The following is a 20,687-nucleotide window of genomic DNA, read 5'->3' as shown; positions in this document are numbered from 1 at the left end:
CCCAGCTCCGGGCCGTCCAGAGGGCTCACGAAAGGGCGGAGGCTCACGGGCTTCCCGTCCCAACGTGGGTGCGGCCCGCGACCCCTGCCGCCCACTAAACCAAGAGTGGGTGGGGAGGGGTTCCTCAGGACACATTAAAGTTATTTCCTCCTCCTACGGCTCCTGTCATCTGAACGTTTCTGACGTCTCTCGCTCTTTGACTCGCCCAATGTTTTCGTGTACCTAATTTCAGTCCCTATAACGTGGTCGGCCCGACGTAATTGTAAGGCGATCGCGATTACAAAGCAAGGCTACGAACAAGAGTCCGACTACCAGTGCAGAGGGCCGCGCCACGTTAAGGATTCAACTACCGTTGTTTGGCTACAAAATCACTGGCTACGAATTCGCAAGGCTATCACTGCCTTCTGCTTTTCTCCTCACCCTCTGGCTATACTCTGCTACACCGCTTTCCGCCCATGCTTTTACTGTAGCCTCCTCTTCTGCTTTCATCCTCGCGCTCTCTTCACTCTCGCCTTCTTTCATTCCCTGCTGCACTCAAGTGCACTGTTGCATTCACTGCTGCACCCAAAAAGTCATGGCATTTGGTCATGTTTGTGTTAACACCAAACAATGAATGTCCACGATTAAGAAAAAGGCGCAGCGGGAAATTGCTCGCTCAAGACGGATAAACATAAACTACGTCGCAACCTGAGAAATTAGAGTGTTGAAATATCCAAGAATATCGAAGAAAAGAAAAGAGGTCGAATCGTCATGACCGCACATCACAAGTCACGGTAGGCGTAGACGTCCCTAGTTATATCAAGGTATTTTTAGAAGAGCTATGATAGCATCCCCGCAACAACGGTTGGTTGCGCACTGTTAAATGCTCACATGCAGTGGCCTGCAGCTCATGGCACTGTGCGAAAACGCGCTCGCAGCGTAAGCAAAACCTTAGGCGCCTAAATGGATGCAGACGCGCAGTTGGTCGCTGCGGACCCATGCGTTCGCTGTATTGAGGCTTCATAATGTTATGCTCCAGTTGGTTATACAGGCAGGCAGCTATAAAATCTTACATCGCATAGTACGGTCTCAGCGAGAGCCTACTTTTCACGCAAGAAGCCGGTTCGGGGGATTCCATTGCAACGATGCTTGTTCTGTACGCATTCTACAAAGAGACAGCGACCGCAAACCATTCCGTTCTTTGTCTTTGGCCTATACCGATCTTTTGACAGTAAAATACTTCGCTCGTTTAGAAAATATTTCAGAGGGGCTCCAGAAGGGTTCCCACGTGGTGTTTTCGCTGCCAGCCAAGCCTAGGAGGAGCGCCCGGCGTTATCAGTCATACCACGCAAGCGAGGCACTTCCGATAGATGGCGGATCCGTAAGCCCTCGCACTCAATACCAGACTGCGCAGTTGAGTTCGTTTCTAACGAACTTCGTGAAATGCTCATTGTAGCAGTTTCGCTGAACGAAACAGTCACGAATTGGGAATAAATAACGTGTTCTTGCAGAAATAAAAGGCGTAGAAAACCGTAGACAATGTTACAGTTCCGATGCACGACATAGAATTTGTGTGATATACTTACGTAAATGCACTGTAACTAAATCCGAAATATCCTATTCGTTTTTTACTTGATTCGCAAAGTTCGTGTCAGAGCGCAATGAAATGTTTATTTTTACGCACCGCAACACATACAAGGCATGCCGAAGTGCAAACTCGATTAGATTTTAGATAATAACGCAGTTATTTTTTGACGTTTTGGCTATTCTTCTTTTTTTAAAAGACGAAGGCTTTCCTGGCGACTAACCTCCACATTTCCGTTTGGGCTATGTGTGTTTGTAACCGCTTTCGTAGGCCGATTCCCGATATCGGGCAGTATCAATTATACTTTTACTTCGTGAAACAGATGAAATCAATTACTTGTAGTCAATTACATTTTTTCTTGGCTATTTTGTGATTTAACAATTTTTTTGTTTACTAGGTAACGCTCACGGTAATTCAGCTGCTTTTCTTGAACCATCAATTACATGTACCAAGTTACATTTTCTGACAAAACACGCTTAATATCCGACGCAGCTTTGAGTGCTTAAATTTGGCGGGAGTTAGTTCACCAAATGGTGGAAATAAAGGAGGGTTAGGAAAAGTTCGTTGGTGAAAACAAGTGCATATGTTACCCCATTTCCAGAACGAGCCTCCTGCAGCTTTCGATTCCTTTTATCTCTCTGTATCTCAGATACGATGAGATGACCGGAGTATGGTAGCGTTGCAAATTTGCTAAGCCCTCTTGGAAGCCCGACATCAGCTTTCCACACGCAATAAATATCTGACTGTCTTTCTCGGAAGCGTTTCCAAGTGACCTTCATTGATGGTAAGAGCTTCTACTCCTTACTTATTTACGGCTTAGTGCATTCTGTGAGAACTTGATGTCGAGAGATATGTTTGCCTTTGAACGTGTGTCTTTATATATGTCTTATGCGCACCAGACGCAGATACGCCGATTTTTTCTATTGCAACGTACATGGAACGTTATAGGGTTTAATATTATACAGGTTCATAGTAAACTAGCTCACACATTAAGGCCCCTCTTCAGGGAACGTGAACATATGCACCCGTCCGTGACAAGTAGAAGTATCAATGGCTGCCGAGTAACGGGCACTGGGAGCATAATTGCCAGCATGCCCTGCTTATTCTGTTATTTAGGTCATAACATAATGTGGCCAATAAACAATGAGACAACAATGTATGTGGTTTCAGGCAATTGATGAATTTATTTTGAAAAAAAAAAACGGCGCAACTCTAAGCCACGTGGTTTCTAAGATTTGACCGACGTGCATATGAAGAGGAACGGCCCTAGCGAAGTTCACTGACATTAGTTGAACTCGAGAAAGGTAAACGATTAAGTCCAGTATGATGAATCAAGTTCACTAATCAGCAATGGTTGTATCTATAGGACATAATAGATATTGTATGCATAAAATTAGTTTTTTCTTTTTCGTCTTTAACGCCTTGCATCAGCTATTCGTAATTGTCTCAATATACAGAAGGCACACAGTTTGCTTTTTGTAAAGGAAAACAGCCTATATGGTGGTAGCATATATATTTTCCAGGAAATGTACTTACGAAAACGCTGGTGCCTTGCATGGTTAATTATGAATAACTGCCTGTTAAATACTGAAGTATTTATTAGCTATACATATCAGATAACTTCATCAAACAATCAGAGACCTTGTCTTGACTGTGAAATCGAAGCGGTAACTAGCCCTACTTTCGCGGTGCCCCGCATGAAACATTCCATTCAATTAATCTGAGTTTCACCTAAAAGTGCTCTAAGAAGGCTGCATCGAGTAATGCAAGACAAAGTCAAGCGGAACACCTTTGTTCTTAGTGACAGATTACGAGGACGAATACACAGAAAGTAGTGCTATAGTCTCGCAATTTCTACTAAGCGCACCAGCACTGACGCTGACCTTTCGAATTATTGCAATAGAGGGTTGATCCCACAAACGAATAGATAAGAAGCAATTGCTACAGATATTCTATTTCTCCAGATAATTTCAAATTACTGATTGCACGTTTCCGCAAGAAAATATGTTATAATCTCCGCTGCGTTGTCTCAGAAAAAATTAGATCTTTCGGCTTGAGACATGTGGAATATAGGCGGACGTAGCTCTGATATAATGGCGCCAAATAACACCAATTTTATATACCTACCTTATTCAATTGCAGTAGCAATAGTGTACTGAATATTTCACCAATTTCATCTACCGTGTTCTTTGGCGAGCGCGAAAGAATAGACCAGATTACTTTCTGTAAGGGAATTATTTGCTAAATATTATAGGTTTGCGCAAGTTTTCCTTTCGTCCACTTAGCGTCGAAAAAAATACTGCCCTGTGCATCCTAACACCTTTTCTTAATAAGAAAAACACTAAAAAGGAGGCAGGGTTCGGTTTTAAGACACAGCCATAGCACTGCTAGTTGACATCCCGTTCATCAGTGGATAACTTTGCGACACCATTCTGTAATTTAAACCTTTACTTCTGACTGTAGTGCCAATCAAGTGCTATAAGCTGCAGTATCTAACCTGCCGTACTCCTAAGTAAATGCGTATACATGTTCTCGCGTTAAACAAAAGCCACACTGTTTAGAAAAAGTTTGATGGCGCTCTTAAGCAGGCTACTGCCAATGGAGCCACCACTTATCAAAAATGGCTGTGGCTTAGCTAAGGTTGAGCCCAGGATACGAAGCATACTAGCATTTATTTTAGTTGTTGAACCACTGTTTAGCCTGGTGAACTGCTGTTGCTTGGCTATATTTGGTTCGGCTAGACGAAGAAACAACTCATGCAGGTGAGCGCCGAGCTGAGACCCGGCTATGTAGCTACGCGGCCGCAAGCGAGCCCACGAGTCGAGCCTCCGCTTTTGCAGCTGTTATGACGTCATATGGTAGCTACGCGGTCGCGCGCGGCGCAGCAAGGACGAGCGTGGTTGTGCGGCTAGTATGCTTCGCATAAAACTGCACTCTTGCTTTGTAAAAAAAACCACTGTTGCGGCTCAGGGATCCTTGTAAAACTAACCTGCCGTACTCATAAGTAAATGCGTATACATGTTCTCGCGTTAAACAAGGGCACACTGTTTAGAAAACGTCTAGCAGCGTTCGCCAGGCAAACTGTCAATGGAGCCACCGCTTAACAAAAACTGCACTCATGCTTTGTAAAAAAACCACCATTGCGGTTCAGGCATCTTTGTAAAACTTTCTCTTGATTTTCCGAAGAATAACGGGCATATGCAGAAGCCGATCGACTATTACTGAGAAAAATATTGGCAACACACGTTTTCATTTTTACATGTTGTAATTTCCTATTGGAGAATCCTAGCATTACTTTTTTTGGCTGCAATATATCTGCTTATCCACTATGCAGCTTGATAGGGCAAAAAAGCCGCGTTCAGACTACGGGCGCAATGTACGGATTGTACACAGGGATTGTAAGCGTATACACAGAAAGCGCAAATAGTTTGTTTACACTGCGGTCGTCTTGAGCTGAAAGTAGGCAAAATTTGTAACCAGGACTGGGCGTTAATATTGGAGTACCCGCTACTTTGTCGACAAGCACAGATACGATTGTTACGACGCCACCAATGCGCGAAGCAGTTTCGGTTAACACCTTCCGGTCACGGGGCTTCCGGCCTCCCCAGATTCCTCCATTAGAAAACCGGCGAGCTGGCGATGCCATGGGACGCTGCTGCGTGGTGGCCTTGGATTTTGTGCATGTGCACGTGTGTCTCTTGCTACGTGTCCTTTGTGAACTGATGTGCAGTGTGGAAGAGTCTTCGCTCTGCAGCGATGAGCTGCTGTCCGAAGAAGTGGGACAAAGGCCGCTACTTTACCACCAGCGCCTCAAAACGTATCGTGACAGCAGGCTCCAGAACGACACCCGGCTTGATGTAGTGAATAAATTGAAACAATGTGGTAAGTGTTATTTGTTTTCTTTTTTTGGACGTATGCGTCGATATGTGCATCAGTCAAAGGTTGCGTTTGTCTAGCGAAGTGCAATGTCCGCTCCGAGCAACCTTTGAAAATGTTTTCTCGCAGCCCCGCCACTATGTCGGTGTACCCTCAAGTAGAGTGCCTTTATTGGCGCCTCCGTTGTCTTTCCGCTGTCAAACTCGGAGCCGGGAACCCTGAAAATGGTTCAGGGCTAACTTCTAGAGTGACGAGCAGTTATTACTCGAAATTAAACCGCAGCGTTTGGCGTGCCTGCAAGCAACGTGACAGAATGTTGCACGGATAATTGCATCACTTTACGTTTCCTTTTCAATGCTAAAGCGGAAAATGCGCATTAAGGGCCATCTATTTGCTTATGTATGATACAATGCCATGAGTAGTTGGTTTACACGCAGTCATAGAGAAGTCCAGGCAACTTCTTTTACGATGGTTCAGCTTGGTGGCCCCGCTTCCAATACTGCTGGTGGTGCAGTGTTTGGTGCAATATGTATTGCGTTTTATATGATATTTTGGTGGCTCTAAGTTGTTTATACTGTTGGAAAAATTCACGTTTGGTAGTTGAATTTACTTCTAGTTGGGCAGTTGGCTGTCGGCGCTTTTACTTCCGTGGTATACTGGCATAATTTTTCGACATGTGCTTACTGTTTCCGTGAGAACTGTAGATGTACAGTTGCTACGTGTGTGTTCCCGCGTTAAGAGGAAGCATTAGCTCGGGTCCTCATAAGCATCATCATCATCATCATCATCATCATCATTATCATCACCATCCTGGTTACGCCCACTGCAGGGCAAAGGCCTCTCCTCTACTTCTCCACTACCCCGATCAACTACTAGTTGTGCCCATGTTGTCCTTGCAAATTTCTTGATCTGACCAGCCCAACTAACCTTCTGCCACCCCCTGCTACGCTTCCCTTCCCTTGGAATCCAGCCCTTAACCCCTAATGACCATCGGTTATCTTCCCAGCTTACTACATGTCCTGCCCATGCCACCCCCCCCCCCCATTTCTTTTTGTTGATTTCAACGTAGATGTGATTAACTAGCGTTTGTCCCTAACCCAATCTGCTCTTGTATTGTCGCTTAACGTTACGCCCATCATTCTTCTTTCCATAGTTCGTGGCGTCGTCCTCAATTTCAGTAGCAACCTTGTCGTGAACCTCCGGTTTTCTCCCCCGTACCGGGTGCTCCTATCTGAACATATGTAAAAGAAAAATTTGCTTTTCTCATCCACCAATGCAGCAAATTTGACTAGGTTTGCTGCATTTAAAAGAAAAACTTAAAATCTAGTGACTGTCGGTTTCGAATTTTCGATTTTGGTCGGCAACTTTTTATAAAAAATTCGCAAAAACCAAGAATTTTCAGAAAACGGAACTGTCAAGTTTGCAACTCCGTAGCTGAGCAATGAAAAACGATATCACAATTGTGTGAATTGCGTTTAATAGTGCATCTAAAGCGGACGAAGTTGGTATGTTATACATGAATCTCAAGAAATATAGTAATATGTAAATACAGCCTTTCCAGAACCCTTGTACACAACGTAACGAATTCACGTAAGACATCAATTGACAAGAGAATTTGTTCGCTTTGAATGCTCTAATAGATGTCGTTTGCAGAACCGCGATATCTGTTCTTGATGTAGAGCTGCTATTTGCAAACGGCCTGCTATTTTTATCCCTACTTTCGAATTCTTGAAAATTGCTTTAGCAATATTCAGGCCCTAAGTTGAAAATCCCTGACCAACAGTCACTATAATTTACTTTTATCTTTGAAATGTAACAAATTTCATTGAAATCGGTGCAGGGGTTATGTAACAGAAGCGTTTCTGCGTTTTACATGTATTTGAATAGACCGCGTCGGAGTTGGGCCCAAGCTTAAGCTTCTTCTTAAGTAGTTGTTTGAAGTAGACTTATCGGCGATGTATATCGTAAAGCTAATGCTGGGAACCAAAAATGAAAAGAGCGTAAATGGCACAAGTGGAGTTTATGTAGACGAACCTGTTCAACCTGCTTTATTATATGTAAACGTTTTCTATACTAGGTGCAATGCAGTGGCCGAACTGCAGCATATTTGGAGTTACCTTGGGTAGAAGTTTCTTCGGCTGGGAAATGTCTGCCACAAGTCTGACACCGGCGCAGCGGGCATTGAGAAGTCGTGGGTTCTCATGCCGCGCCTCATGTTCCTGGCCGATGCAATGCAACGACGAAGGTAAAAGCTTTTTGCTAGCTTGTTTGCTACTGATTGCATCTACAACGTCTGTCGCGCCAGGATAGGTATGAGGCCAATGAATGCGCAAACGCACACACCGAGTAGGCAGAAAGAAGGTCAATGCATACCGAAAACATAAATCAAAAACGTTTCACCAAAGTGACCAAGAAGGTTTTGCATTTCCACGAACAAGCCGTCTTATGAGTATATGCCAATTCTTCTCACTCTTTTCCCGGTCGACCTAACATTACAAAGCACACGTTTGATATTGCGGTAGATTTCTACTGTGACAGAGGACAACCAAAATTAAAAAATATAGGAAAACGTTTTGTAGCCAACAACTACAATCAGCTGTTTTCATAGTAAAGTTCATGTCTAGTGCCAAGTAAAGCCACAGAGAATGTGGCTGAATATAAGAATAAAATGTGTTTTCTTTTTCTCCACAGCACCGTCTGCACGCTGATGGGAAAAGATGGGAGAGGATTCGAGCTGTCCAATGCTCAGTTACCTCAGTCTGTCACTGACGCAGCGTCATCAATACAAAATTTGTGTCACACATTTCATGCAAACAATACCCAGCAGACGTCACCGTCTTACGACTTACTGGAAGAACTCCCCTGTCACAAGGTTTGTCCAAGTGCAGCTGCTTCCTCTGCACCAAGTATTGAGGCAGACAGACTGCCTGTCGGAAAAACATCAAAGTCGGCAGCGATCTTGGAACAAATTTCTTTGCATGTCGCCCGTTCACCACAGCGCTCAACTTGCTCTGAAGAAGTTTCTTCGAAATCAAGAAATTGTAAGCAAGCTCACAAAAAGCAAAAAGAATGACCTTGATCACTTGACGATGTCTACACTTGGAACAAATCAGCAGCGGCTGAATGAATTAACGGCCGCTGCGGTGTCTGTAGTAGTCAATAAACACTTCCTAATGAGCTTAAAGGGTCTTCTCGGTAAACACTATGGTCGGAAGGAGGAGGAGGTTAAGCTGCAAATTCATTGCCTCTTAGTTGAGGCAGCGTTCCCTGCGAAAGATGCAGTGTCCTGAAAAAAACTATGTCAGTGACGCTTCATTGCAGCTGGTTGGAGCTCTTGTGGTGTTTTGTGCTTCGTGCAGATATCAGAACTTAAGGCGCTTTGTGTTGAGAGTAAGTTATAAAGTTATAAAGAAGTTTCGTTTTTATAAAGTTATAAAGCAGCAAGTTATCTAAGTTATAAAGGAGTTTCATGTTAACCGCCATGGTGATCTGACAATGCAGTGTTTCCTTTCAAGTGCTGCATATTTCTGAACTCAAGGCGCTTGGTGTTGGGAGCAGGTGATCTCAATCTTAGGGGCGTTGCGTGTTACCTGCTGGTGATCTGAGAATGCAAAGTGTTTTCTTTTAAGGGCAGGTGACCTCATAACTCAAGCTGCTTTCAGGAGACAAGATGCATTCTTATTTTATATTTGCTTGGTTTGCCATGTAACTGAACTTACCAATGAAGTTCAATGTAGGTTTCATTCCCTGTTGTTTTGTAAGCGTGTCGGAATGCTTCAATCCCTGTTTATGTTTAGTATATATAGGCTGTAAAATGTACAATCCCAACACTCAAACAACATGCAGCGCGCAGTCATCCTAGCGAAATAAAGAATTATATAAAAACGCCATTGTGTATGCCGAATGTTTGACACCGCTGACATCAAACTGCTTAAGCAATCCAGCTACGCTAAACAAGCATGGAGCAAGACGACACTTTTTATTGAAAGCTTCCCTCGAAGGATTGGCGCAGCCAGAAGGGTGCGAACACCTCGAATTTTTTGTTTGTATGTACGTATATGCACGCACGTATACAAAAAATTAACACACGCACGATCGTACATATAGAGTAATACCCCCCTCGATTGCTCGGAATAAAATCCTGGCTGCGCACGTGGCTCGAAGAGCTCGAATATTCGCGTGGAAACGCGCATTACCTTGCAACAAAAAGCAGTGCGATGTTTCTCAGCTTGCATATAAAGTTTCCTCGAGCGGGCCGGAAGGCTAGAAATGTTTTAAAGGGTGTTTAAAGAAAACTTCGCACACGTGTGGTGGACAATTAGGTGAGCACTTTTTGGATGCCGAAATCAGTCGAATAACCGTGACCGAGAAAACTATCGTTCCTGCAGCTATGTCAGTGACCCTTAACCATAATCATCATTCATCACCAACCGTCATTCACACCTGCGGCACGTTTTAGATATATGCGGTGCACACACGTAGATTTAAACGCATTACAAATGTTCACATCCGCCCATTTTTAAAAAGCTTACTTTTACGATTTATACCGCAAACTTAACAGCTCCTTCGTAGCAGCGAATCGGCATGTGCAAAAAAATCCAAGGTGCACGAGCTTCAAGATCAAATGTATTTCGTACAAGGGAGGGGATGAGCAATGGGTGGTGGAAGCAGGGGATGAGTCCTGGTTCTCGGAGCTTTGCGGGAAGAATTGAAAGCCAGAAGAAAGGCAACAAGTTACTAAGAATACCAACAGGTGATTTTTATTGTACTAATCACATAAGATGGCAAACTTACAAAGTAATTATTCAGACATTGCTGACTGTAATATGACAAAGCATTTTACTTTATCTCTTCATACTGCACAGGTTAATTTACTATGACACATCGCTTACTAAACGAACAAAAAAATTTTTCCCATTCCTCACGTCGAATAAGGCTGATCGACCAAGAACATGCTCCGGGCAGTAACTGCTCAAGCTATCACAGCTGCCTCATCAACCGGAGCGCACGGTGTTTTCGCATACTACAAAAGAATGAACACGAGTGCATTAATCGACCTCACATGAAAAGTCAGAACGCCGAGAAAAAAGAAACACAGTAGAGAAATGCGGGGATGCTGCGCGAAAATTGTATCTGCTAGCATTTACTCTGTATTGAACACACTCTTACAGAGCCGCATAGAAAGAGCAATCGTACAAGCTACACAGCGAATTCGGCAAGGTGGTATGTTAACGTGCTTGCGTATTTAACGAGCCTTAACGAATACGCGAAAAAAATTATCTGGTACTTCCCCTTTGAAGTCATCAAAGGCTTGCTTCTCAAGCTCTTCGCGGTGCAAATGTGTTTACCGATAAGGGCCACATTTTGGGGAATTTTGTTTCTTTTGCCAAACTTCAGCACAAGTGATGATTGCGCTACAATAAACTCTAGCAAGAATGACTATATAAAAATGAATTCACATTTCCAGCGAAGGACTGCCGTCTAATGGCCGGATGCTTTCATAGCAGATGCCGGATTCGAGCCTCTTTTTCTGTGGATATCACCATAAATTTCCAACATTCTGTCTTTCCCTACTGCATGGAGTGATTAATGCCGTGTAAACCCAGCACCAGAAAGTATTTGGTTCCGACTGAAATGTTCTGGCTGTTTCTACTGTTTTATTCCTTAAGTTTATTTGTAAACATGGCGCACACGCTGCCTAATGCGTTTCTCGAACGACCACCGAACACATTTATTCACTCAAAGGTGCGACACTGAAGTAAAAAAGTGAGAAAAGACGAAATTGTGTGAAATTTAATGATGGGTTTAGTACCAGCGACCAAGAAGACACACCAAAACAAAGCAGAGAATTGAAAAAGAATTACACATTATCAGTTAACGTTCCGTTCTGTAGATTCGGCTGTCACATTTTTTTGCTTTTTCTTGTGCTTTTCGCTCCTCAAACACCATCTGTGAAACAAGAGTAATGAACCATCCAGATAATATTCGTTTTGTCTTTTACAAAAGCCTCGACTGCGTTGTTCAGTGGTCTATGTAGCGGCACAAATACAAGCGAAAAAAGAATTGAAGGGTTGCCACACTTACAGCCGCACGACAGGACTGTAGCGAAGAGCTTAATAAAGTTTGTATCGAATCTGGACCAAAGATGTGGCGCCACCCTATAGTAATTGTTTGTGAAACGACTACATGTTGCTTATAGTCATTAAGGCTAATACCTTACAGCGTATATATACTAGGTTTTAGTGCGAAAACGTTAAACAGTAGTAAAAAACATCACCTGTGGCTCATAGAGCGATTAGAATCCGTGAGCATTTCTACTCGAAGCGGCGAACATTACTTGCCCTAGAAATAGAAATGCCTAATCAGGTAAATAACTAAATATCGCTTAATATATTTACATTTATATTGGGGGTATATTTGCAAATTGCGAATTGCATCCAGTGAGCTTGAAAGGCATATGCGCTTGGAGCAAACATCAAGGATGGCGCCGTTGTCCAGATACGCGCAGTCGAACTTAAGGTGAAAAATGCGCTCTTGCCACACTTATTTTTTTTTATGCAACTGTCATATAATGCATAGAAACACAAAAGGGATTGGGGCGTTCATAGCTTTCGGCGCCATGGTATGTTATGAAACTGCTGCGATTCTGGACCGTCAGCACTTGTTAAGTCGGTACAGCTTGCAAAATCACCAGTTGCAATTAGTGAATAGCAATATGTGCTGTAAAGTAATTATTCATAAGTTCCATTAGTGATTTCTTTATTCTTATGTATTGATTTAGTATATACTGAGTACCCTTCGGTCCAATTAGAGGGACAATAGAATGCATACAAACAATAGGGAACAAACCAAGAGCAAGGAGGTATAACATATATATTTGTCACTGTTTGTAAACCATCTTTCCAGTCCGATAATTTTCAGGAAAAAAAGAACTAAATTTACACGTATCCCCTCGAGCATAATAGGGAGTTGCGAGTCAGGGTGATACTGTCCTGTGTGCCGTTTTGGTCCAGGCCTTGTGTAAATGAGTGATTTAATTTCATGCTTCTTGTTGAGAAGGAAGGAAAAGAATTTTTGGAGTAGGTATAGAACTTTTTAACATAATTTCAGACGGAGAGTGCAGCCTTGCGAATTGAAGAAACATAAACCTAACTGCCTTTATTTTTATTAAAGATGTGTGATATTTGACTTAGTATAAGGATGCAATTATATACATGCATACTGTACCTTTGGTGTAATACATGAAAAATAACATAGTAATTTTACACTGAAAGGGACATTTCTCAGATTGTGTCTCAGAAAACTGCGGAAAGGAGAACAAATATAATGTGCATGTTCCATGAGAAAGTGGAAGTCAAAGTAGTTGTTAGTCTACAACTACAACGTTAATTAGTCGAATATGCATGTAGTAGTTTCGTGCAGATAATGCCCGCCTGTTTGTGAAATCCTGCTCAAAGATAAGAAGTGCGCCGGTGATCTTTAATAATAGGCTGAAGCATTCGCTGCAAACCCGGTATAGTCAGGCGGTAATCCTGTAGCTCATACTGTTTCTTGTGACGTACATAAGGAATAAGGCAGACAGACGTAAAATAAGAAAGTCATGATAAAATATAGCTATATGCAAGGATAAATAGTGGGCGCTACCTAAACCGACCAATAACTACCTTCAACGCTTAGTACGGCCCGTGTAATTATCATCTTGAAGCACTAAAAGTGTGCCGAGAATTTTTTGCCTGAAAATATTACATCAAGCTGGGAGAAAGTTGTTCAGCAAAAAAAAAAGGAAATACGAATACCAAGAGTGCGTACACGAAACACACGGGTGCGACTAATTGGGCCACTGAGGTGCGAATCTCTTTGCAATTTGTTGGGAGGAGCCTCACGTACATGCTCGTGCCAGCAAACGTGATTAGTGCGCAGCGCAGCACATACGTGAAGCTCCTCGCAAGGGCTTGCACCTAAAAAAACCCGAAAATAACAGAAAAAGTAAAAATGTTCAAAAACTACGCATTAGCAGCCATATAACACAGTGTGTTTGTCTCTAAGGGTTAGAACTTGTTTTATTCAAGTCTAAGCCGATGTAATAAAAAAGTTGCGCATAATTGCGGTCGAAAAATACCGAGCTGCGCTGTGTATGGTACGGATAGCAAAGGAGCAAGTCCAACTGAACGGCATCGAGGTATTTACGAGTGCGAACGAAAGCGCAGCACTCACGGCTATATATGGAACGGATGTAATCGAGGCTCGACCGCAAACTGTCAGTGGAGCCGCAGCCTTACGGCAAGCGCGCTCATGCTACGTTACAGAAGCTCCAATGATGCGTTGGGATCCCTACGTAAATTTCTCCTTTCATCCCAACGGTCACTGAGAAAATACAAAAGGTGATCAAACAATATTTACGTAAAACGTTCGCAGCGTAAGCCTTTGTATGGATGTCTTCGTTTTCCCCATTGAATATTGACAGTCTTGTCTTTCTTTATTTGCAAAGTATATTTCGGAATCCACCACGGAGTTTTATCGCACACTGAGATGTGACATCGTAAGCATTTTGCCGTTAAACACAATATAGTAAACCTGGGCGAAAGAAAAGCGGCAACCGCAAAGGCGCCGTCAAATTGCTACCTCCGGTGCTTTGTCAAGCTAAGCAAGACGAAAACAATATGCGAAAACTAGCATTTACACAAGCACGTCCGAACGGGCAATTTGCCTATAGCCAAGCCAACGGGAGGGTTCCGTTGCCCTGTGAGAAAGCAGGTGGGGTTTCCAAAGACCAGAACGCTTGCAAACTCCTGATCTGCACCATTACATTACGCTCGAGGAAACTGGGTTAATTTTTTATTGTCATAGCGTTGAGAGCCCCGCGTCGCAGAAAATCCGGCGTCGGCGTTTGACGCTTGGCGGCCCGCGTCCAGCGTCGACGGCCGTTTCTGGAATAACCATTCTGAATCTCTCATAGCCAACCACGCAAACCCAACACCGCAGGCCCTCCGTGTAGAGCAAACAAGTTTATAATCTAATTGAATTCTCAAGGTAAAATGCCCCAGAAAATCATAAAGGGCCCCTTACACTCAATCTACAGACATGATGGCGTTGGATTTTTTTTTTTAATATTGGAGAAATCATAAATGTGCTACGCGCAAACTCAAACACTAGCCCCTTTTCACTTGGTAGCGTTTTCCAGCTGCCGTTTGAGGTTTGTCTTGTACTCGCGGACAACTTTCTGTGGCAATGAAGGGAAAGCTACGGGCGTGCGGCTGTTGCACATGCGTGTGCAATCCGGCAATCCGGCAGTGTTTGACGGTGTTTTAGTTTGCTCGGAGGGGACGCTTAATTGACTCAGCTTCCTCATGCGATGGTTTCACGATTTTCAAGATGCGGAGGAGAAAAGTCGCAATATAAGTAAACCTTCGCGCTCGGTGGTGTGTTCCTTATTATTTAACTGTCGCTATTAAGGTCTCCATGTTTTCTGTTCCTTAGCCTAAACGTACGTGCATTACAACGTGGGACTCTACTGGGAAGCCCTCCAACTTGCACACGCTTTCCCTCCATATCTCTAGGTTCATAGGAACAGAAAGTTGCCCGCAAGTATACTAGGGCCGGCGCGGCCCCTCCGGTTCCTCGCACACCATCAAAAAATAATAAAAAAAAACACACTACACTCGCCTTAGCGTATAGCACGCCGCCAGCGTTTCCTGGTAAACATTGCGGTCACATAAGCCGCGGTTAACAGGAAGCGTAAGAAGCATTCAGCGATGTTCTTAAGCTATCCCGTGCCCCTCCTAAAGGTGAAGCTTGAGTGTACACTTAATTTTCATAAATGTTAAGGCGGCCGTTTCTACTACGCGGCTGTAACTGCACCTTCATTCCATGCCGACCAATAACTACTTTTTTATTTTTAATACTTTATTTAAACATACTTTCCGGATTTCTACATCACTACACATCACACCTCAGCACATCTAACACTAGAGTGAAAGAGACAGCCTTTTTCACAATAAAATATTCAGTATATTTATTCACGCAGTTTACTAATCAGGACGAGGTAGGCGAAAATATGCGTTCCGAATTTCGATAACACTAACGTATTTATGAAAGAAGCCATCTGATCACGCTCGGCTGCACCCGACCACCGGTAAGAATGATACTTTGGGCACACTGCTTATTAGAGTCATAGACTTAACGTCTCCCTAATTCCAGATAATTCTGAACACTCAGCTAGTCTCGAACAACGCGAAACTTAAGCTAAGGCTTCTCGTGCGCTTGCCAGCGCGTGCTATCTCCTGGGTGCTCCTTCCAATAAGCCTTGGCAGAGACCGCTACGTATTGCTAACACCTGAGGCCCAAACAATGAAACGTTCCTTTCCTTCGAGCGCTTCCTAACCTTACGTGAGGCCTCCGTACAGCGAAGGACCGATCGAGGAAGCAAGCGTACTCTGAAAGCTCCCTTCAACCGTGCTCACGTAAGGAGCGGTTGCCGCATGCCTGGGTTCGATTTTATCTCTTAAAAGCTTAACGCGAACACCATTATTCAATAAAAAATGTTGCATCATCGCACAATCATTAAATTGAAGAGCTAATATAGAGAAGCGTAGACGCTTTCTTCTAGTTTTGTTTACTAAACATAGAAAAAGTTGCGCATTACAGTGCAGAACTTGATGTGCTCCATCAACGCTGGCTCGCCGGCGTCGTGCAACGCCTAGCAACGCTTTCATGCCGCACGCGTGACTGAAACGAACTTGCCTGGGAAGACATACCGTGCTCGCGCTTCTCCGCAGGTGGGCGACAGCGCGCATGCGCAAGCAAAGGTCACGTGGTTAAGCAGTGAGATGAAGCGCTCGTTCAGGGCCAGAAGCTGCGTAAGGACACATGAAGGTAGCTTTGGAGCTACCTTATGCTGAGGGAGCACTAAGGAAGCGTTCACCCAGGGCCCCTCAGTAAGGATGCTTTCAGAGTGACTTGAGGTAGCCTCACCGCAATAAAGGCTTCCTTATTGAGGTAAGGAAGATTCCATTGTTTGGCCCTGAAACTGCGCACTTTAGACGTCACTATTATCTGTCGGTCAAGTTGGTGCATGTCAAAGCCTGTTCGAACCGTGTAGCACGGCCAGACTAGCGTAGCCAGATTTGAACACATCTACTCGAGCTCGCGCTTCAGCCCTGTCGCGCACATAGCAGACGTTGTGCACTACAGTTAGCCACTACAGCTGCATGTAGCTGCGTCTGCTCTGTAGCGCCGCTACCCGAGTTGGCGCGGGGTGTCGGCACGAACCCTCTCTCTCGATTACAGAGGTCAACCGTTTGCTCTGATCGGTGTCCGTGGGTGACCTGGATATATATGAAAGGCGGGCTGGAATCTTGATCGAGTGCCAACATCTGAATGGAACCCGTTTTATGCTTGCCGAGTTGCACACCTTCCAGGTGCGACGCCATCATGTTCGAATCTCCGTTACCTTAGGAGCCCTTTCAAGGCGAGTCAGTAGGGCTGCACCTATGTTTAAGCCGTTGTGCGTGCTGCCAACGTACTCACACGGGCGAGCATAACGACTACACTACGTTCGACCCTCGGCAGTTGCGCACTGGCCGTGTTGATTAGTGATGAAGAAAATGGGTTGCTCGAGCCATTTTTTGCGATAAAAGAGGCTCGTGTAGCTGTCGGGCACACAAGCACAGGAAACAAATGAGATACCGAGACCACAACCATGGGCTTAGGGACTGCTTCGGAATTTTGCTCATCACAGGTGTCAAAATCAAAAGTAGCGGCATCTGCGTGAACATCAAAAATCAAGCTTAATCTGTGTGTCACGGTCACGTTCACACGATGGCACGTCGTGGGCAGTATCCCCTTCCTCTGTAGCCTTGCAAGGCATCGAGCAAAGAGCGGGGGCGCCATGCAGAGGACCACAAATGATCTCTGATTGCCCAAAACTGTCTCCTTTTGAACCCATTGCAGTGTTTTTAACGCGATAGCGTTAAGGAGCTCGTGTCGCAGAAAAGCCGGTGTTGTCGGCGTCGGTGTCGGCGTCCGCGGCGTTGACCGTGAGCGATAAATCATGGCAGGCGCTTCATAAATAAAAAGCAACTTCCAAGATGTGCTGGATGGGAATCGAACCAGAGTCTCCGGAGTGTGAGACGGAGACGCTACCACTCAGCCACGAGTTCGATGCTTCCAAGCGGTACAAACGCGCCTCTAGTGAATGCGGTGTTGCCTTCGAAACGAGCCGTGCAAAGTTATACTGCGGTTTATATCGGTAATTATGACCATGTAACTTACAGAAGTCGCAATTACACGAGTAGCGAAGTGCGTTTCCGCTGCATTTCTTCTGCGCTTTCCGCTCACGCAGAGCCATCTTGCGGCAAACACAGAAGACCCCCTCCTCTCCTTGTACGGCGCTGCCCCGACAGATGGCGCGCCACGCGCGCATTGGAGCTGCGAGGACCGGTGCGAGGCGGTTCGCGGCCCCGACTCCCTCTCCCCTGACAACGCTTCGCCTTGCTCCCTCTGCAGAATCAAGCGTCCTTCCTTTCTTTAGATCGCTATCTGTCTATCTCTCTGCCCGTGCCGATCACGACGTTTGGCTGGCGTGCATCATTTCCCCCTCCGAGATACCGAGTTTTTCGGTTCGTTCCGCTTGCTCAGGCGCACGTTTCGTTGCTGCGCCGAACGCCGCGTTGCTCGACCATATGGCTCGGCGCTCACCGCGTCCGATGCGGGGCGCCTCGTAAGTGATGGCTGCCCTGTAGCCCACTGTCTTACACCCCTTGGCGGGTCGACGGGAACGCTGTCGCGTTCCACTCTTGAAGGCGAAGCTTAAGCGTCCTCCAATTTTTTGCTCGTAAGTTTCTCTGAAATATAATATATAACGTCAAGTACATGTCCCGACATCAATATAAACGTTTGCAGAACCTATAGGTAGCTTCGGCACCAGCAAGCTCTTGCAGCACTTCCTGTTTTTTGGGCGCAAAAATAATCGTAGTTTGACTATGCAAGCATAAATAAACAAAGATGTGGCTACTATGCTTCGTTTTAGGCTGAAGAAACCGATGCGCCTGGGGGCCATGGGTGTTTGCGCTGACAGATAAACTGAAAAAAAAAGCGATGTCTCTCACTGTGAATGAATTTACCTTTCCGACCGTGACCAAGAACTTCATCCCCAAGTTAATAGTTTTTTTTTATTGTGGTATACAGGCGCTAGGTGGCATGCCGGAAGAAAATGAGCCATACGTCAAACACCGTAGAAATTGTTAAATAGCGCATGCTATTGTTGCTGCAACTGCACTTAGGTGAGTCGGTTCATCTTGATGCTCAATGCCTCAGCCATGTTTTGGCAAAGTGTAAATGGCTGGTGCTTTCTTTAAACAAACATTTGCAGTCATTCAGTGATAGTTCTGCTGCGTGCTTTTTTTTAGCATGGCCCATCGTGCTCCTTTTTTGTACCTACAAGTTTTCGTTCTTGTTCTTTTTCCCCAATGAAATAGTCACTCTGGGGGATCGGTCGTGAATCGGGCGTGAGGAAACGGTTATTAATAATGCTTTCGCCTGGCAGCCGCTGTGTTCTTCCTCTGCCGGCTTTCATGTACGGGGCGGGCGCATGTGTCTCCTGCCTCGTGCTGCTCAATTAGAAGAAGACAAAGCAGAATGAAAAAAAGATAGATTTACGCCTCCTGTCATCTGAGCGCTTCCAACGTCTCTCGCTCCTTGACTCGCAGAATGTTTTCGTCTACCTAATCTCACTCCCTATAACGTGGTCGGCCCGACGTAATTGTAAGGCGATCGCGATTACAAAGCGAGGCTACGAACAAGAGTAGGACTACCAGTGCAGAGGGCCACGCCACGTTAAGGATTCAACTACCGCTATTTGGCTACGAAATCACTGGCTACAAAATCGCAAGGCTGTTGCTGCCTTCTGCTTTTCTCTTTCCCCTTTGGCTATACTCTGCAACACCACTTTCCGCCACATACTTTTACTGTAGCCTCCTCTTCCGCTTTCATCCTCGCGCTCTCTTCGCTATCGCCTTCTTTCATTCCCTGCTGCACTCAAGTGCACTGCTGCATTCACTGCTGCACCGAAAAAGTCATGGCATTTGGTCATGTTTGTGTTAACACCAAACAATGAATGTGCTCGATTAAGAAAAAGAAGGAGCAGGAAATTGCTCGCTGATAAGACGGACAAACATAAGCTACAACGCAACCTGAGAAATTATGGTGTTGAAATATCCAAGAATATAGAAGAAAAACAAAGAACAAGAGATCGCATCGTCGTGACCGTACATCACAAGTCACGGTAGGCGTAGATGTCCTTAGCTATATCAAGGTATTTTTAGTAGAGCTCTGATAGCATCCCCGCAATAACGGTTGGTTGCGTACTGTTAAATGCTCACATGCAGTGGCCTGCAGCTCATGGCACTGTGCGAAAACGCGCTGGCAGCGTAAGCGAAATCTTAGGCGCCTAAATGGATGCAGACGCGCAGTTGGTCGCTGCGAACCCGTACGCTCGCTGCATTGAGGCTTCATTATGTTAGGCTCCACTTGGTTATACAGGCAGGCAGCTATAAAATCTTACTTCGCATAGTTCGGCCTCAGCGACAGCCTACCTTTCACGTAAGAAGATGGTTCGGGGGATTCCATAGCGACGATGCTTGTTCTGTACGCATTCTACAAAGAGACAGCGACCGCAAACCATTCCGTGCTTTGTCTTTGGCCTATACCAATCTTTTGACAGTAAAATACTTCGCTCGTTCAGAAAATGCTTTAGAGGGGCTCCAGAAAGGCTACCACGTGGTGTTTTCGCTGCCAGCCAAGCCTAGGAGGAGCGCCCGGCGTTATCAGTCATACCACGCAAGCGAGGCGCTTCCGATAGATGGCGGGTCCGTAAGCCCTCGCACTTAATACCAGACTTCGCAGTTGAGTTCGTTTCTATCGAACTTCATGAAATGCTCCTTGTAGCAGTTTCGCTGAACGAAACAGTCACGAATTGGGAATAAATAACGTGTTCTTGCAGAAATAAAAGGCGTAGAAAACCGTAGAAAATGTTAGAGTTCCGATGCACGACATAGAATTTGTGTGATATACTTACGTAAATGCACTGTAACTAAATCCGAAATATCCTATTCGTTTTTTACTTTTTCGTTTTTTACTATTCGTTTTACCGAAGTGCAAACTCTATTAGATTTTAGATAATAACGCAGTTATTTTTTGACGTTTTGGCTATTCTTCTTTTTTTAAAAGACGAAGGCTTTCCTGGCGACTA

General features: G+C 44.7%; 2 long non-coding RNA genes across 2 annotated transcripts in view; both read left to right on the top strand.

The window, feature by feature from the left end:
• LOC135914986 (uncharacterized) overlaps nt 1-20,687 on the top strand; it is a 564,953-nt gene that overhangs the window by 440,550 nt on the left and 103,716 nt on the right. The gene's annotated exons all lie outside the window — the stretch shown is intronic.
• Nucleotides 5,193-8,972, top strand: LOC135914980 (uncharacterized). The gene is made up of 3 exons (XR_010568481.1): nt 5,193-5,446; nt 7,518-7,685; nt 8,132-8,972. It is a non-coding gene; the product is annotated as an uncharacterized lncRNA (long non-coding RNA).

The sequence above is a fragment of the Dermacentor albipictus genome, chromosome 9 (genome assembly GCF_038994185.2).
Source record: "Dermacentor albipictus isolate Rhodes 1998 colony chromosome 9, USDA_Dalb.pri_finalv2, whole genome shotgun sequence".
Classification (NCBI taxonomy): Eukaryota; Metazoa; Arthropoda; class Arachnida; order Ixodida; family Ixodidae; genus Dermacentor; species Dermacentor albipictus.
Note: the sequence above shows the minus strand (reverse complement) of the source record. Positions and strands in the feature narration are given on the sequence as shown.